This window comes from Ictidomys tridecemlineatus, unplaced genomic scaffold (assembly GCF_052094955.1).
Source record: "Ictidomys tridecemlineatus isolate mIctTri1 unplaced genomic scaffold, mIctTri1.hap1 Scaffold_113, whole genome shotgun sequence".
In the NCBI taxonomy this organism is placed as follows: domain Eukaryota; kingdom Metazoa; phylum Chordata; class Mammalia; order Rodentia; family Sciuridae; genus Ictidomys; species Ictidomys tridecemlineatus.
In genome coordinates this window covers 166,162-183,794 of record NW_027521053.1, presented here as the reverse complement: position 1 = coordinate 183,794, position 17,633 = coordinate 166,162, and the positions used below count along the sequence as shown (strand labels likewise).

At 48.4% G+C, this 17,633-nt stretch overlaps 1 long non-coding RNA gene across 1 annotated transcript; it reads left to right on the top strand.

Annotated features, from left to right (window-relative positions):
* Positions 1–4,899: 4,899 nt before the first annotated feature.
* Positions 4,900–17,186, top strand: LOC144372517 (uncharacterized). Its single transcript, XR_013432515.1, has 4 exons — positions 4,900–6,440; positions 7,248–7,338; positions 9,714–10,909; positions 16,063–17,186. It is a non-coding gene; the product is annotated as an uncharacterized LOC144372517 (long non-coding RNA).
* Positions 17,187–17,633: the final 447 nt, after the last annotated feature.

Sequence of the window (17,633 nt, the reverse complement as noted above, 5' to 3'; positions counted from 1 at the left end):
AATGGGCCAGGAAGGGTGCTGATCACACTGCGCCTTCAGGGTCACAGAGCACAGGCCTTACGTGGCTCACGGATGGGAGCTGCCAAGGTCAAGGGAGGTCAGGTGTCTCCCAGGCCCGTCTCACTTGACACTGCCACAGGCTTGGGGTCCCGAGACCATCCTCACTTTCTGCACCTCCATAGGCTTGGGGTCCCGAGACCACTCTCACTTCTGACGTCCAGTTCACTGGTCCCCAAGGTTGCCTTCAGGTTCAGTGATTCACCAGAAGGTCTTGGAGTTCAGAGCTATTATGCTCAGGGTTAGGGTTTACTTCAGCATAAAGACAAGACTGCAGCCCCTGAGAAAAAAGAAGAGCACTTCGGGAGGGTCCAGTGTCACCACTTATGAGCTCCCAGCCTCCCGCTCCCAGTGCAGTGAGGAAGAGCACCTTCTCCTCCCAGTGACACCTGAGAACACAAACAGACCTATGCCAACCAGGAGGCTTAATGAAACTTGACGTCAGCATTTGTCACTGGAACTCTGTCAGACCTGCATGGCTGACCACTCATGTGGCTGACCTCAGGCTCTAGTCCTCCTGAAGTCAAGATTAATGGCCTGAAGTCCACTATGAATCTCACGTTAGCATAGAAGACAGCATGGGTCCAAGAACACCCCCCACCATTACCTGGCCTGGCATCCCTCAGAGAAGTAGTTGTTAGGCCAGATCCAGAGGATGAGGTCAGGTTGGAGAGCGCAAGGAAGGAACGAGCCACAGAACAGCTGGTCATCTCCTGTTGAGCAGTAGGCTGACCCAGGCCTTGTTCCACCCAGCTCCCCATTCCTGACCCAGGTCTTGCTCTCATAGCCAGCCCCCCATCTCTGACCCAGGCCTTGCTCTACCCAGCTCCCCATCCCTGACCCAGGCTTGCTCCCACAGGCAGCCGCCCATCCCAGACCCAGTCCTTGCACCACAGCCAGTCGCCCATACCTAACCAAGGCCTTGCTCCACAGCCAGCTCCCGATCCCTGACCCTGGCCTTGCTCCACCCAGCTCCCCATCTCTGACCCAGGCCTTGATCCACCCAGCTCCCCATCCCTGACACTGGCCTTATTTCCACACCCAGCCCCCGATCCCTGACCCAGGCCTTGCTCCCACAGCAACCTCCACATCCCTGACCTTGAACTTGCTCCACCCAGCTCACCATCCCTTACCCAGGTTTTGCTCCCACAGCCAGCCCCCCAACCCTTACCCAGGCCTTGCTGCACCCAGCTCCCCATCCCTGACACAGGATTGCTCCCAAAGCCAGGCCCACATCTCTGACCTTGGCTTTGCTCCACCCAGCTCCTCATCCCTGACCCAGGCCTTGATCCTACAACCAGCCTCCAATCCCTGACCCAAGCCTTGCTCCCACAGCCAGACCCCATCCCTGACCCAGGCCTTGCTCCACAGCCAGCCCCCCATCCCTGATCCACACCTTGCTCCACAGCCAGCACCTATTCCCTGACCCAGGCCTTGCTCCACCCAGCTCCCCATCTCTGACCCAGGCTTGCTCCCACAGCCAGCTCCCCACCCTGACCCTGGCCTTGCTCTACCTAGCTCCTCATCCCTGACCCAGGTCTTGATTCACCCACCTCCCCATCCCTGACCTTGGCCTTGCTCCTCCTATCTTCTCAACCCTGACCCAGGCCATGTTACCACAGCCAGTCCCCCATCCCTGATCCAGGCCTTGCTCCACCCGGCTCCCCATCCATGACACTAGCCTTGCTCCCATAGCCAGTCCCCTAACCCTGACCCAGCCTTTGCTCTACCCAGCTCCCCATCCCTGACTCAGGTCTTGCTCCCATATCCAGCTCCCCATCACTGACCTTGGCCTTGCTCCACCCAACTCCCATCCCTGTCCCAGGTCTTGCTCCCACAGCCAGTCCCCTGCCCTGACCATGGCCTTGTTCCAACACCCAGCTCCCCATCCCTGACCTTGGCCTTACTCCACCCAGCCCCCCATTCCTGACCCTGGCCTTGCTCCACAACCAGCTACCCAATCCTGACCCAGGCCTTGCTCCACCCAGCTCCGCATCTCTGACCCAGGCTTGCTCCCACAGCCAGCTCTAAATCCCTGACCCTGGCCTTGCTCCACCCAGCTCCCAACCCTGATCCAGGTCTTGATCCACACAGCTCCCCATCCCTGACCTTGGCCTTGCTCCACCCAGCTCCTCATCCCTGACCCAGGCCTTCTTCCCACAGCCAGTCCCCAATCACTGACCCAGGCTTTGCTCCACCCAGCTTCCATCCCTGACCCTAGCCTTGCTCCATCCAGCACCCGATCCTTGACCCAGGCCTTGATCCCACAGCCAGTCCCCCATCCCTGACCCATGCCTTGCTCCACCCAGCTCCCCATCCCTGACCCAGGCCTTATTCCCACAGCCAGTCCCCCATCCCTGACCCAGGCCTTGATCCCACAGCCAGCCCCCCATCTCTGACCCAGGCCTTTCTCCACCCAGCTCTCCATCCCTGACCCTGGCCTTGCTACCACAGCCAGTCCCCCATCCCTGAGGCAGGCCTGCCTCCACCCAGTGCCCCAACCGTGACCCAGGCCTTGCTTTCACAGCCAGCTCCCCATCCCTGACCTTGGCCTTGCTCCACCCAGCTCCCCAACCCAGACCCTGGCCTTGCTCCCAAAGCCAGTCCCCCATCCCTGAACCTGGCCTTGCTCCCACAGCCAATACCCCATCCCTGACCCTGGCCTTGTTCCACCCAGCTCCCCATCCCTGACCCTGGCCTTGCTCCACCCAGCTCCCGATCCGTGACCCAGGTCTTGCTCCCAGAGCAAGCCCCCCATCCCTTACCCAGGCCTTGCTCCATCCAGCTCCCCATATCTGACACAGGATTGGTCCCAAAGCCAGCCACCCATCTCTAAACTTGGCCTTGCTCCACCCAGCTCTCCATCCCTGACCCAGGCCTTGATCCCACAGGCAGCCCCCAATCCCTGACCCAAGCAGTGCTCCACCCTGCTCCCCATCCATGACCCAGGCTTGTTCCCACAGCCAGCTCCCCATCCCTGACCATGGCATTGCTCCACCCAGCTCCTCATCCCTCACCCAGGTCTTGATCCACCCAGCTCCTCATCCCTGACCCAAGCCTTGCTCTACCCGGCTCTCCATCCCTGACCCTTGCCTTGCTCCCACAGCCAGTACCCTACCCCTAACCTAGGCTTTGCTCTATGCAGCTCGGCATTTCTGACCCAGGTCTTGCTCCCACATCCAGCTCCCCATCCCTGACCATGGCCTTGCTCCACTGAACTCCCATCCCTGTCCCAGGTCTTACTCCCACAGCCAGTCCCCTGACCTGACCATGGCCTAGTTCCCACACCCAGCTCCCCATCCCTGACCTTGGCCTTCCTCTACCCAGCCCGCAATCCCTGACCCTGGCCTTGCTCCACGCAGCTCCCAACCCTGACCCAGGTCTTGATCCACACAGCTCCCCTTCCCTGACGCTGGCCTTGCTCCACCCAGCTCCTCATCCCTGACCCAGGCTTTGTTCCCACAGCCAGTCCCCCATCCCTGACCCAGGCCTTGCTCCCAAAGCCAGTCCCACATCCCTGAAAATGGCCTTGTTCCCACAGCCAGTCCCCAATCCCTGACCCAGGCCTTGCTTCACCCAGCTCCTCATCCCTGACCCAGGCGTTGCTCCACCCAGCTCCCCATATGTGACCCAGGCTTGCTCCCACAGCCTACACTCAATCCCTGACCCTGGCCTTGCTCCACCCAGCTCCCAACCCTGACCCAGGTCTTGATCCACACAGCTCCCCATCCCTGACCTTGGCCTTGCTCCACCCAGCTCCTCATTCCTGACCCAGGCCTTGTTCCCACAGCCAGTCCCCAATCCCTGACCCAGGCTTTGCTCCAAGCAGCTCCCATACCTGACCTGGCCTTGCTCCACCCAGCTCCCCATCCCTGACACAGGCCTTGCTCCACCCAGCTCCCCATCCCTGACACAGGCTTGCTCCCAATGCCAGCCCCCCATCTCTGACCTTGGCCTTGCTCAGCCAACTCCCCATCCCTGACCCAGGCCCTGATCCCACAGCCATCCCTGATCCAGGCCTTTCTCCACCCAGCTCTCCATCCCTGAGCCTGGCCTTGCTCCCACAGCCTGTCGCCCATCCCTGAAGCAGGACTAGCTCCACCCAGTTCTCCAACCCTGACCCAGGCCTTGCTCCCACAGCCAGCTCCTTATCCCTTACCTTGGTCTTGCTCCCACAGCCAGTCCCCCATCCCTGACCCTGGCCTTGTTCCACCCAGCTCCCCATCCCTGACGCTGGCCTTGCTCCACCCAGCTCCCCATCCCTGACCCAGGTCTTGCTCCCAGTGCCAGCCCCCCATCCCTGACAAAGGCTTGCTCCCAAAGTCAGCCCCCCATCTCTGACCTTGGCCTTGCTTCACCCAGCTCCCCATCCCTGATCCAGGCCTTGATCCCACAGCCAGCCCCCAATCCCTGACCCAAGCCTTGCTCCCACAGCCAGCCCTCCATCCCTGACCCAGGCCTTGCTCCACAGCCAGCCCCCCATCCCTGACCCAGGCCTTGCTCTACCCAGCTCCCCATCCCTGACCCAGGCTTGCTCCCACAGCCAGGCCTTCATCCCTGACCCTGGCCTTATTCCACAGCCAGCTCCCCATCCCTGACCCTGGCCTTGCTCCACCCAGCTCCCCATCCCTGACCTTGGCCTTTCTCCTCCCAGCTCCCCATCCCTGACCTTGTCCTTGCTCCACCCAGCTCCCTATCCCTGACCCAGGCCTTGTTCCCACAGCCAGTCCTTCATCCCTGACCCTGGCCTTGCTCCCACAGCCAGTCCCCCATCCCTGACCCTGGCCTTGCTCCCACAGCCAGCTTCTCATCCCTGACCCTGGCTTTATTCCTACAGCCATCTCCCCATCCCTGACCTTGGCCTTGCTCCATCCAGCTCCCCATCCCTGACCAAGGCCTTGTTCCCACAGCCAGTCCCCCATCCCTGACCCAGGCCTTGCTCCACCCAACTCTCCATCCCTGACCCTGGCCTTGCTCTACAACCAGTCTCCCATCCCTGATGCAGGCCTTGCTCCACCCAGCTCCCCATCCCTGACCCAGGCCTTGCTCCCACACCCACCTCCCCATCCCTGACCTTCGCTTTGCTCCACCCAACTCCCATCCCTGACCCTGGTCTTGCTCCCCCAGCCAGTCCTCTACCCTGACCATGGCCTAGTTCCCACTCCTAGCTCCCCATCCCTGACTTTGGCCTTGCTCCACCCAGCCCCCCATCCCTGACCCTGGCTTTGCTCCCACAGCCAGCTCCCCATCCCTGACCTTGGCCTTGCTTTACCCAGGTTCCCATCCCTGATCCTGGCCTTGCTCCCTCAGCCAGCCACCCATCTCTGACCCTGGCCTTGCTCCCACAGCCATGCCCCTGCCCTGACCCTGGCCTTATTCCACAGCCAGCTCCCCATCCCTGACCCTGGCCTTGCTCCACCCAGCTCCCCATCCCTGACCTTGGCCTTTCTCCTCCCAGCTCCCCATCCCTGACACTGGCCTTATTTCCACACCCAGCCCCCGATCCCTGACCCAGGCCTTGTTCCCACAGCCAGTCCTTCATCCCTGACCCTGGCCTTGCTCCCACAGCCAGTCCCCCATCCCTGACCCTGGCCTTGCTCCCACAGCCAGCTTCTCATCCCTGACCCTCGCCTTATTCCCACAGCCATCTCCCCATCCCTGAACTTGGCCTTGCTCCACCCAGCTCCCCATCCCTGACCCAGGCCTTGTTCCCACAGCCAGTCCCCCATCCCTGACCCAGGCCTTGCTTCACCCAACTCTCCATCCCTGACCCTGGCCTTGCTCTACAACCAGTCTCCCATCCCTGATGCAGGCCTTGCTCCACCCAGCTCCCCATCCCTGACCCAGGCCTTGCTCCCACACCCAGCTCCCCATCCCTGACCTTGGCCTTGCTCCACCCAGCTCCCATCCCTCACCCAGGTCTTGCTCCCACAGCCAGTCCCCTGCCCTGACCATGGCCTAGTTCCCACTCCTAGCTCCCCATCCCTGACCTTGACCTTCCTCCACCCAGCTCCCCATCTCTGACCTTGGCCTTGCTCCACCCAGCTCCCATCCATGTCCCAGTCTTGCTCCCACAGCCAGTCCTCTGCCCTGACCATGGCCTTTTTCCCACACCCAGCTCCCCATCCCTGACCTTGGCCGTGCTCCACCCAGCCCCCCGTCCCTGACCCTGGCCTTGCTCCCACAGCCAACCCCCCATCCCTGACCCAGGCCTTGCTCCCACAGCCACCCCCCTGCCCTACCCAGCTGGTGAGTCTGTACCTCGGGAGGTCGCACTTCCTCTGGAAATAGCCTGCCACCATGAGCTGGCTGGAGGAAAATGTTCGCGAGGTTCTTCAGGCAGTGGACGCTGGGGACCCCACTGTGGAGGCTTGTGTGAACAGGTGAGATGCTGGGTATTCGTGCAGGTCAGCCCCTCCTGCCCTCTCTGGGCACCCTCTGATGTTAGATGCTGTGGGCCAGAGTGGTTTCATGTCTACTGCTGCTGGCATAGCCCTGTTCTCCTGTGGGTGAGCATGTAGACCCCCAGGCTGCTACCACTGTCCAGGTGGGATTGAAGGTGTGGCATGAGTCTGCCCATATTCTGTCCTGCCTACTGCTGTGCGCCTGGTTTTCACATCTGCTATAGCAGGTGCCAGGCTCACACCTGCTGGCAGAGATAGCAGCAAGCAGCAGCCCTGGCCCACTTCCACCCATGGTCTGGCCTTTGGCCCTGTTAGCATTGTAGTCTGGGACTGCTGTGGCCAGGCTGGGTAGTACAGTGAGGACTCTGTGGTCTGTGCTGGCCAGGAGTCTCCCCTAACTGCCCAGAGGAAGCCCTCTGCTGTTTAAGTAAAATTGAAGAAATGATGGGAGAGTGGGGACCCTGGAACCCTGGCCCTCACAGCCAATATTCACTGTACACTCATCTGTTCTCCACACTAGAGGGGATGTTTTAATGGGCAGGAGCACGTTCTGCTCCCTGTGCAGCTTCTCTGCCCCACCCTGTCCAGCAGGGGCAGGCCCCATGCCGCAGCTGTAGTGACACTCGGGTCCTTCAGAGACTCACTCAGCACACCATGGACTGACTGCCTGGCCGTCTGGGGGTGAAGCTGGAGATCCTTGGGAGATGGAGACCTGCCAGGGAGGAAGGGCTTAGCAGTTTGCAGGGTGGGCAATGGTTAATCTGTTGCTGTTTGCCCTGGCCTCAGGTGGAAGATGCTCTACCAGCGTGCACCCAGAAACATCCATTGCCATGTGATCCTCTCGGAGATCAGGGAGGCTGTTGCTCCGCTTACCCCGGTAAGGAGGATGGCGTAATGGTGGGCTGTGTGACCGTTCCCCTCCTGCTCCTGGCAGCCCACAGGCAGGACGGACGGTGGGTGAGGCCAAAGGGGGTATATGTACCTTCCCTCAGCCTACTGGGGAGCTGGTCAATCCAGGAGCAGCTGGACCCATAGTCTTGGCCCCACTTGCCTTGCTGGTGGCCAGGCCTGCATGCAACACTGCTGAGAGCAGGCTGCTGCTGTGGGGAAACCTCAAGGGCACCACAGGTCTGTAGGAAGAGGCAGGTCAGGGCGGCCAGGACAGGGGGTTCCTTGGGGCCCTCGACACCACTAATTTACCTAAGCTGCTCTGCTGATCCTTAGGACAGCACTGCCAACCTCTTCTGGCCAGGAAGGCTTGTTCTGATGAGTAGTGACAGTGTGGTGCTGGCGGGAGAGTCTAAAAGGAATTGAGTTTAGTAATTATACAGTTTTCTAATAATTCAAGGTCTTCACGATCAAACTGCTCACTCTAGGTAGTACCATGTACCCTCATTAGCTACTTGAATGCCTGCGTTTTTTAATGCTCAATGAGTGCTGATTTATTCTAATACTTGGAAAAATGAACCTAGTAAACAGGTAATAATGAAAAAGTGAGAAAGATAATGAGTTGTCTCTCTTAAGACCAAAGTCCAGCAGCAGGTTATAGTGGGAGTATCCCTCTTAGTTTCTATACAAGACAGGCATAGATCATAGGGGAGTTGGAAATTGTGAAGTAGAGAGGATAAGGGTGAATACACATTGGGAAAGGCAGAGAGAGTGAGTGCAGCGAGTAAATGAAGGAAAAACAAGCCATGAAGGCTGATAAATTTCAGTCATTCTGTTAGGGAGCACGCAGGTTTTGGGAAGTAGGAAATCTGCTTCACTGATCATGACACAGGATGTAGGAGGAATTATATCCATCAGAGAGAAAAAATAGTAACATGACAAATCTTTTAAGTTTCAAAATAAGGCACAGAGGGTACTAGTCAAGCAGGGTGCACTTGGATACAAAAGTTAATCTTATTCTGATGGGTCTATGATGGTATCCACACTGATTACTCACCCAAAATTTTAGTGTTATGTGTTTCGTGAATAGGATGTATAATAATCAGATTAGTCCTATTTTTAGATTTATAAATCATAAATTTCTCATAACTTTTCATGGCCTAAAAATTCATCAGTATTTAAAATTATTCAAATACTGACTGCTCAGAGAATTATTTGTCCTAAAATTTGTGAGGAGTATTTTGTTTTCTTAGGGAGAAATGAAAAAAGATTTCAGTTAATTGCCATAAAATGATTTTCTTAACTAGACTCCCCACAGCCCCCTTCCCTTCAGATACTGCATCATCTCTGAGTTGGCTATTACATTGTACAACCCTAAAATTCTATGGTAGGTCATTTTCATATTCCTTTGGATTTTATTGATTCAAAATAGTCGCAGTGCCGATCCTATTTGTCCTAGGCACCGTGTTGGGTACTCTAATGAATTAAAGACATACCCGCCCTTCAGACGAGATAGTCTAGTGATGAAGACAAGATGTACATAATTGTGATAAAGAAATCAAAATAGTAATAGGAAGAAAATGCTCTGTGGGTTAGAGAAATATTACATAAAAATATTAAGGAATATTTAGACCGGGTTTGTTGTAGTTTTATTTTTACTTTATGCTCTTTTTACTGACATTATAATTGTACATCTTTATGGTTGTTTGGAACATTGATACATTGTGTATTGAATAACTAAGAATATGTAGTTATATTTATCCTGTTTGGCTGTGACTTTGTACACATTAACCAATATCTCCTCCTCAACATCTCCCCTAGTCTCCCAACCTCTCATAAACAGTATTTTGCCCTCTAGTTTTATAAGCTCAGCATTTTTAAGATTCCACAAGTGAGTGAAATCATGCAATATTTGTCTTTTTATGCATGGCTTATTTCACTTAACATGATGTCCAACATATTTGTGTTTCCACAAATAACATAATCCCTTTCTTTTATGGCTGAATAATATTTCATTTGTGTGTTTGACATTTTATTTATCAGTTCATTCATTGATGGACACAGTTGATTCCATATTTGAGTATTGTAAATAGTGTTTTAGTAAACATGAAAGTGTAGGTATCTCTTTGATATGCTAATTTCATTTCCTTTGGATGTATATATAGCTAATAGTAATGGGGTTACTATTATATGTACTGTCTGACCCTCAGAATGTGGTTACTGCAACCTCAGACAGTTTAAACTCTCCTGATGCCCATTCCTCCTGTTCACTCCCAGGACTGGCCTCACTCCTGAACTCTGTACAACCCCAGCTTCTCTCCTGGATTCCTCTGAATGCCCCTCCACTGCTTCTTTCTTGTTTAGGTTTCACAGCCCGCCTCCTGAGGACCCCAAATCTTCTGTCACTGGAGAGCCTATTGCAAGGGTGTCCAGCCTCATTCTGTGCCAGTTATGCCAAAAGGTGTCCTGTCCTGTGTCTCAGATTGATGGCATTGACAGAGCATGGGAAGTCATGGCAGGTCAAGTTTGTGTTACCAGGTGCATTGTTTCTGTTAGAAGAGAATCCATCAAACCCAAGCTTATCTCCCTAATGCAATATTGTAGAGAAATTGTGTGAAACTTTGTGTGGACGCAGGCTTCTTAGGTATTTAGAAACCAAGACTCATCTGTTCCATCTAATGTCATCACAGATAATGAAAGACTTCTGCCAATGGGCTGTTTTTTACATGTGTTTTTTCTTTGTTTTAGGTTCCTCACTGCTCCACTAGCAGCTTCCATTTTGATTGGTTTATTTATTCCCTATCATACCACTTTTGTTACCTTTTATATCCTTTTATCTATATTTGAAATTTATTTTTATAGTGGTTTCTATGTGTTTTACATCAATACCAACATATGCCTGAGTTCTATTACCATGTTCCTTCTCCTCCTACCCTCATCTCTTCCTTATTGTTTATGATGCTGTTGTCACAATTATGATGTGCACACTGGAATTTTTGTGTTCATTTCCATTATTGATTCAAACTATGAAATTTTTTCTCCTGTTTTTAATTTATAATATAATATGTTAGAAACTAAAATACAAGGATATGTCATTGTTAGGATTTATGTTCAGCTATGTAAGTACCTTTAGCAGAGATATTAATTTCCCAGGTTCTCAAGTTCCCATCTCTTACCCTTCTTAAGTCTTAGGACTCCCCTCAGTATTTCATGCTGGGCAGAACTACAAGAAACACTAATGTGCTCTGCAACTGTCCCATTTGTGGTGGTCAGATCTTCTTCATTGTGACCATTTTATGTGACAGGAACAAGTTATAGGAGGGCAGATTAATTTTTGGCTCATGGCTTCACAGGTTCCCATAAGCTTCTGACTCTATCACAGAAACAGCATGATAGAAAGTCATAGTGGAATATTTATTCTAAATTATTAACTTTGTAGTCAATGAAAAATACACTCTTTATGTACTGTCTTCTTTCTAAGCGCACCGATCCCATCACAATAAAAGAGGCGCTTCCACGGAAAGGATTAGGCAAGGTGAAAGAAAAGACAGTCAAATTGGGTAAGTTTTACATTACAACACACCAGGGAATACAATGTTAAAACACTTGAAATGCTACCATTGTTCTCACATGTAAGGTGGATTTCCTAAAGAGGTGGGAGGATTTTCCTCACAATGTTATCAGTAGTCACAGAAAATGATCTCTCCTCTGTTTCTGGGAATATCCCCTCAATTCTGAGTTGTTTCCCCTACATATCATACTATTACATTCTCCCTATTTTCACCCTTTGGAGTGAACTAGCTACCATGCAAATGTCACCATAAGCATCTCTTTAGAATGTGAAAGGTCAAACTTCTGAAATTTCTTAGAAATATTTCCTGACATGACCCAAGCCTCATTCTGTATCTTTATACCTTTCCTCTGCCTCAACTGTCCTCTGGCATTAGGCCTCACCTATCCCTTTATTCTGAGACAAATCCTTACCTATTTCATACTCTTCTCTGTGTGGGCCTACAGAATTTCATGCTCTCACCATCTCCTGCTCTCTGGCTACTCACCTTTCGCCTGTCTTTTTGAGGGGTGAGTAGCCAGAAAAAACACCATCCTTGGGGGCACATTTTCTCTGCCTTCTTAGGTCATTTTCTCTGACACTTCGGCTGGTCACATTAGCTTCCAGACACATAGGTTCCCCTTTGCCCTTCTCACTGGAGTCACATGGGTATAGTCTAGCCTGCACCAGTTTTTTCTACCTTCCATGAGGCACAACCTAGGTTCCTTGATAGGCACTTCCAGGATCCTCATGTGTGTGTGTGTGTGTGTGTGTGTGTTGTTTAGAGGAACTGAATCAAAGAAATACTGTTGCACTTTTTTCAAGGATGGCTATGGCTTCAGCACTCCCATCACTCATTGAGAGAAGAGCATGCTTTTTAAGCACCAGTGCATAGTGCACCTTTTGGTCAGATCAGTTTAAGCAATATTTTTGATCTCAGGTTTCTCCTTAGCAGGGAACATCATGGTACAACTTTCAAATCATTCCTCAACCCAGATCTTAAAATCCTAGATGGCTTGTAATGATAAATACCAAGGCCAGAGATTCAGTAAAATGTGTACCATAAACAAAAAAAGCCTACAACCTGCATGCAGATCTGCCTCAGACAAAGGGGGAGAGAGAAGAGGAATTTGCATTCTAAGTTGTACCATGTTTAATTTAAGTTACTCTTTTGTTCTTAAAAATAGTCTAAAATAGTTATAGTGTTTTAAAAGTCTAAAAAAATTTATCTTTCATTTTCTTTATCTTTCTGATAACTGGATGTAGAGAAAGATAAAATTTTCAACAATGAATAAACTTTTTGAAATAAATAATTTTAGAGACTGTGGTTTGGATGTGAGGGTCCCCCAGAGCTCCATGAATGCAGGAGTGTTCAGGAGTGAGACGATGAGATTCAGAGAGCTGTAGCCTAATCAGTCCTTCTTAGCTGGAATGGGCTGACTGGGTGGTAAGGAAGGCAGCTGCAGGAGGTGGGGCCGGGAATGTGCCCTGGGGATCCTATGGTTTGTCCCTGGCCTCTCTGTCTGCTTCCTGGCCACCACGAGCTGAGCAGCCTTCCTTCACCACTGCCCTTCTGCCAAGAAGGACTGTCCCTGCTCAGGCCTAAATTGATGGAGTTGGCCCTCAGTGGACTGAACCTCTGAGCCCCAAATACACTTTTTCTCCTGTAAATTAGTCTTAGATGGCCTTTTGTTCATGAGGAGGACAAGCTGACTAACAGAGGCAAAGGAGAAACCAGCACATCCAACCTGGAAAAAAAAAGAAAGAGGCTTTAAAATAGTAATTAAGAGTCTGATTCAAAGAGAAAAAAAATGTTATTTTTGTTCTCCTAAAACTATGTTCAATAAGAACATAGTTATGCAAAACTGTATACATTCATAAAGGTATCAATATTTGGCAGGTGTCTGTTATCGGGTCTAGTATGTTATACTTTTTCAAAATAAAAACTTTTTTCCCCCCAAAAGAACTAGAATGGAATAACATATAAATCAAAATAAAAGGGATCCAACCCCTAGGGGAAAATGGAAGTAGATAATGCACCCATTCTTTCTGAAGTACCTACTCTTTAATCTTGGAATCTGTATGTCTAAGGCCATGCATGGAAAAGAGAGTAGAAATCAGCAATTCCCTCAAGAATTTTAATAGATGTGTCAGCCACTACCCATATCTCCTTCCCCTGCCTATGACTGCTGAGACACTGGCAACGGGATTTTGTTCTGAAGCTCCAATCAAGGGGAACCCTACTCTTAAAAAAAGAAAAAAAAAAAAAGACTTAACAAGTATTTTCTTAGAGCAAAGCACAAACATCCTGTGGCTTTCTAGACATTTCTTACTTTGACCTTGGAGCTGTGCTGTGATGGAACATGGGTGAATCTACCAACTCGTGAACTTATTCTGACTTGAAGCACAGAGCAGAACTTTTTTCCTGCATTCCCACTAAAGGGAAGGGGACATGCAGTAGAGTAAAAGCGTTAGTACTGGCCTTTAGGGAGCAGCCCTTTTGGGGGGGGGAGAAGGGGGTGCGTGATCATGTGACTTGCTGCTGACCCTTACATTGGAAGGAGCGCAGAGCTAATTACTTCATAAAATTAAACTAAAAACCAAGGTTTTCTTTTCACACATCTATAATGCAAAACACCGACTTTGCAAAATCATCTTCCTCCAAAAAGCAACATTTCTCATCTTACCGACTCTGTGTATGAATTCCACATTTTATAAGTATTATTCTACTGCCTGGGTAGAGCTATAATATAGAAAAATGCTAGTATATATTTAGAGCAAATATTTACAATATTTAAAAGTAAGTGCATAATTTTTGCATACAGAATGTGCATAATAACATGGAAGTAGCTAGCAGAAAGGACATTATACTGGCAATTAGAGTCTGATTACAGAATAAATAAACAAAAAACAGCACTAAAGTCAAGTGACTTCTGCCAACTGGCTATTTTTAGCATCCTAGCAATGCCTTCTCAACAGCAGTGACTGGATTGGGAATTGGCACAACTCACAAACACACGTATGTGTGCTGCAAGCCAAGTAGAACTGGAGATTCCCTGACTTTGGTACAGTCAGAAACCCAGGCTGACTGACCAGCAGGGATTTGGGACCTCCACAGTCCTGCAGTTTCAGACCAGGTAATTTTGCGGGGGATGAAGGCTGCACCCATTGTGTCTGAAGGTCACTGGCTCCTACCGGCTAGATGCCAGGAGAACTCACAAAGCTAACATGTCTCCAGACCTTACCAGGTGCCCCCAGGGACAAATCACCCACTCAGAATCAGGATCCAGAGCCTGCTACCCATCCTGTGATTGTTTTTACTACAATGTGCCCCATTCTGTCTAGTGCCTGAGTATAGTTAAATTTTAAAAAGGGCCATAGACATTTAAGAACACAATGAATTCTTCCTATTATCCAGGGCTCTCGTGGCCAGTTTCTGAATTTCCACAGGGTTATCAAAAAACAGAGAGAAAATGCACAGCCATGTTTCCATTGCCAGAGTAATTTATTAAAAGGAGAAGCGGCTATGGGAGCCCTGTCCCTTTCCCAAAATCATGTCCTCAAAGGTGGGTGGACTTCATTGCAGCAGGCTTGTACTGTGCACTAGGGAGTCTCAGGATTGAGGTCTCAGTATCCAAGAAAACACACATGGTGATGTTGTTTTTTATTGAAGGTTTAAATAGGAAAAAATGGTGCAATTCATAGAATTACATATTTTAAAAGACAGCATATTCAAGAGTCATGGTCATAGCAGCAACCATATAGATTATATAAACAAATAAGCATTTGGAAAGCACTTTCTTTTTGTTATTGTTTGTTTTTTGGTACCAGGGGTTGAACCCAGGGGTGCTGAACCACTGAGCCACATCCCCAGACCTCCTGTATTTTATTTTGAGACAGGGTCTCAATAAGCAACTTAGTGAGACTCAGCCTTGCTAAATTGCTGAGGCCGGCTTTGAACTTGCCATCTTCTAGCCTCAGCCTCCTGAGCTGCTGAGATTACAGGTGTAGGCCACAATACCCAGCTGGTATTTATTTTTGAGTATGTTTTCAAATATTAATTCACTTAAAATTATTCCTCAAAAACAAACAAATGTGTAAAGTACAACTTCCCCTCCCCCCATCTTACAAATGAGAAAATAAACAGGAGACTCATCTGTGGCTCCATGATTCATGGCCAGACATTCTGGCCCTAGAATTCTCCAGTGGGCCTTTCACTGTGTTCTGCTCCATCTCAATACAAAATTTCCCTGCCAAGCACTCTGGGAAACACTTTGTATGCATTATTTCACAGCAACTGCAGGAGGTAGGTATTTTATTTTCCAAGTATCTGGAGATGAGGAAATAAAAGCTCAAGAGGTTAAGATGCTCGACTAGCCACAGATTTATAAATGGTGGAACTCAGGATTCACACGTAGGCCTTGTGAGTCTAAAATCATTTAACTCCTATGTATATAAATTCCTCTCTAAATTTAGGAACTCAATTAGATTACCTTCACCCTTTTCCATCTACAGAAGCCTGCACAGCTACATTCTAGAACCTTTTTTGTTATATTTAAATTTAGAATTTATTTGCAAACTTTTCTTGGTTTAAAAAAATAATTTCTCAAATGAAGCTGGGATATTACACAATATCCCATTATTTTTTAAAATTTTTTTTAGTTGAAAATGGACATAATATCTTTATTTTTAAGTGGTGCTGAGGATCAAATTCAGTGCCTCACATTTGTGAGGCAGGCACTCTACCACTAAGCTATAGCCCCAGTCCCGAAACATTAATTTTTAACATTTTCTTATAGCTATCATGGTTAGTTGATTGATGCTTAAGAGAAAACCCACAATTAAGTGGGTACAAACTCAGGCCAAAAGGAAGAGAGATAAAATACTGATGGACTCAGCCTATATAAGAAACAGAGCAAAAGTTGAGATATAATGGACCTGAAAATTGATGTGGTAAATGTAATTGTGAAAATATATAGATTCCTTTAACTTCTCTGTGGGTATTTGTTGGTGATTTATACTGTGATCTGGCATCAGGCCATGAAATATCTGCAGTGACTGTTAGTTATGTTAGTGGTAAAGAGATAATATCGGTAGACCATGTGGAATTTTATGGACTATTATTCCATGCTTGAAAACACACTTCATGTTTTGTAATTTCAGGTTGATCAATACAAAAGTAAATTACCAGCAACCTAAATATTGCTCATCTGAAATATAGAATTATCAAGTGCTGGTTGACAAGCAGAGGGCCGGCAGGGTGGGAGCAGTGACAGCTGAGGATGTCATTATAGGACGAATGTCTGAGGAGGAGATGCCCAAGCCCAGGAGGAGCTTAAGATGCCCCAAGCAACTTGACAGCACAGGCATTCTGAGGCAGGCTGGCGAGCAGTCAGCACTGGGTCTAAGAAGTAATGGGGTGAATAGTTGGTGGAGGATTTCAAAATGCTCATAAAACTGACTGAAGGGTGGTCCTAACATTTTTTATGACCATGTGCTGGCAATTATAAACAATGTCGGTAATAAAATAATCTTTCCTGAAGAAGTCTCTGTCAGTGGAAATTCTAGACAGCCCTTTTCATGCACACACACGCACACACACACACGCACACACACGTGCGTGCACACACACACGCTTTAAGAAACATTCTATACTACTTTAAATTATTTGAAAAATTTCCAATTACATTGTTCTTCTGAAACGTGTAGACTCAGTTGCACAGAAACAGTTTCTCAAGGATTCAGAATCCTCAGATCTCACATTCAGCATGGCTTGAACCTCCAACTACTGAGACAATCATTTTATGGAAGTGCTGACATCACGGTAATTGTGAAATTAGAAGAAACAGAAGTGGAATTACTTTAGATCTGTCCTTCTTGGTGACTACTCGGAGTCTTCATTTGCTGTAGACATTTTAGACATCTGAAAATTGTAAGAACAGAACCTGAAGGACCCAAGGCCCTGGCAGGGCTTTGATTTCTGGAATTTGTCATGAACTGGAGTTTCCAAGTCTCTGCCAAACTGATTCTTATGTCGAGGACTTTTGCTGAGCATTTGTGCATCTGAGGCTTCCGTGCAAAACAACATTTTCAAAAAAATAAGTTAAGGAAAACTGTCTCTCGTCCCTGTGAGTGATGATAGGTTGTCAAATCCATCTATACTGTCTATTGAACCTGAATATGTGAAGAAGGTTGATTTTGAGAAAGATTGTGACAGATTTGCAAATGTTTAGGCTAAAAAATGAAAGCCATATATTTTTTATTTATTAATAAAACATACCAATATATATGTATGTTTTTCTCTCTTTTTAAAGCATACATTCACATAATTAAAAGGAATTAGTCAAATTTTCTTTTTTAATGCTCTAATATTTTAATTTTATATAATGCCACATATGAAGTTTAATAAAAGTAACTTTTCACTGACCTTTTTTTTTCTTTCAAGTCAATAATTTTATCACTTCCTTTGTGTGTGTGTGTGTGTGTGTGTGATGCTGGGGATTGAACCCAGGGCCTTGTGCATGCAAGGCGAATACTCTACCAACTGAGCTATGTCCCCAGCCCAATGTTATCATTTTTTGATTGCCTTTCAAATATTTCTGTCACATAAACACAGGGATAGTAAAATGACACACTAGTTAAAGACATTTGACCTGGTTCTGTTGAAGAATAGAAAGGTGATTTCCAATATTTTTTGGAAACAATTTGACTTCATTAGGAATAAAAAATGTTTA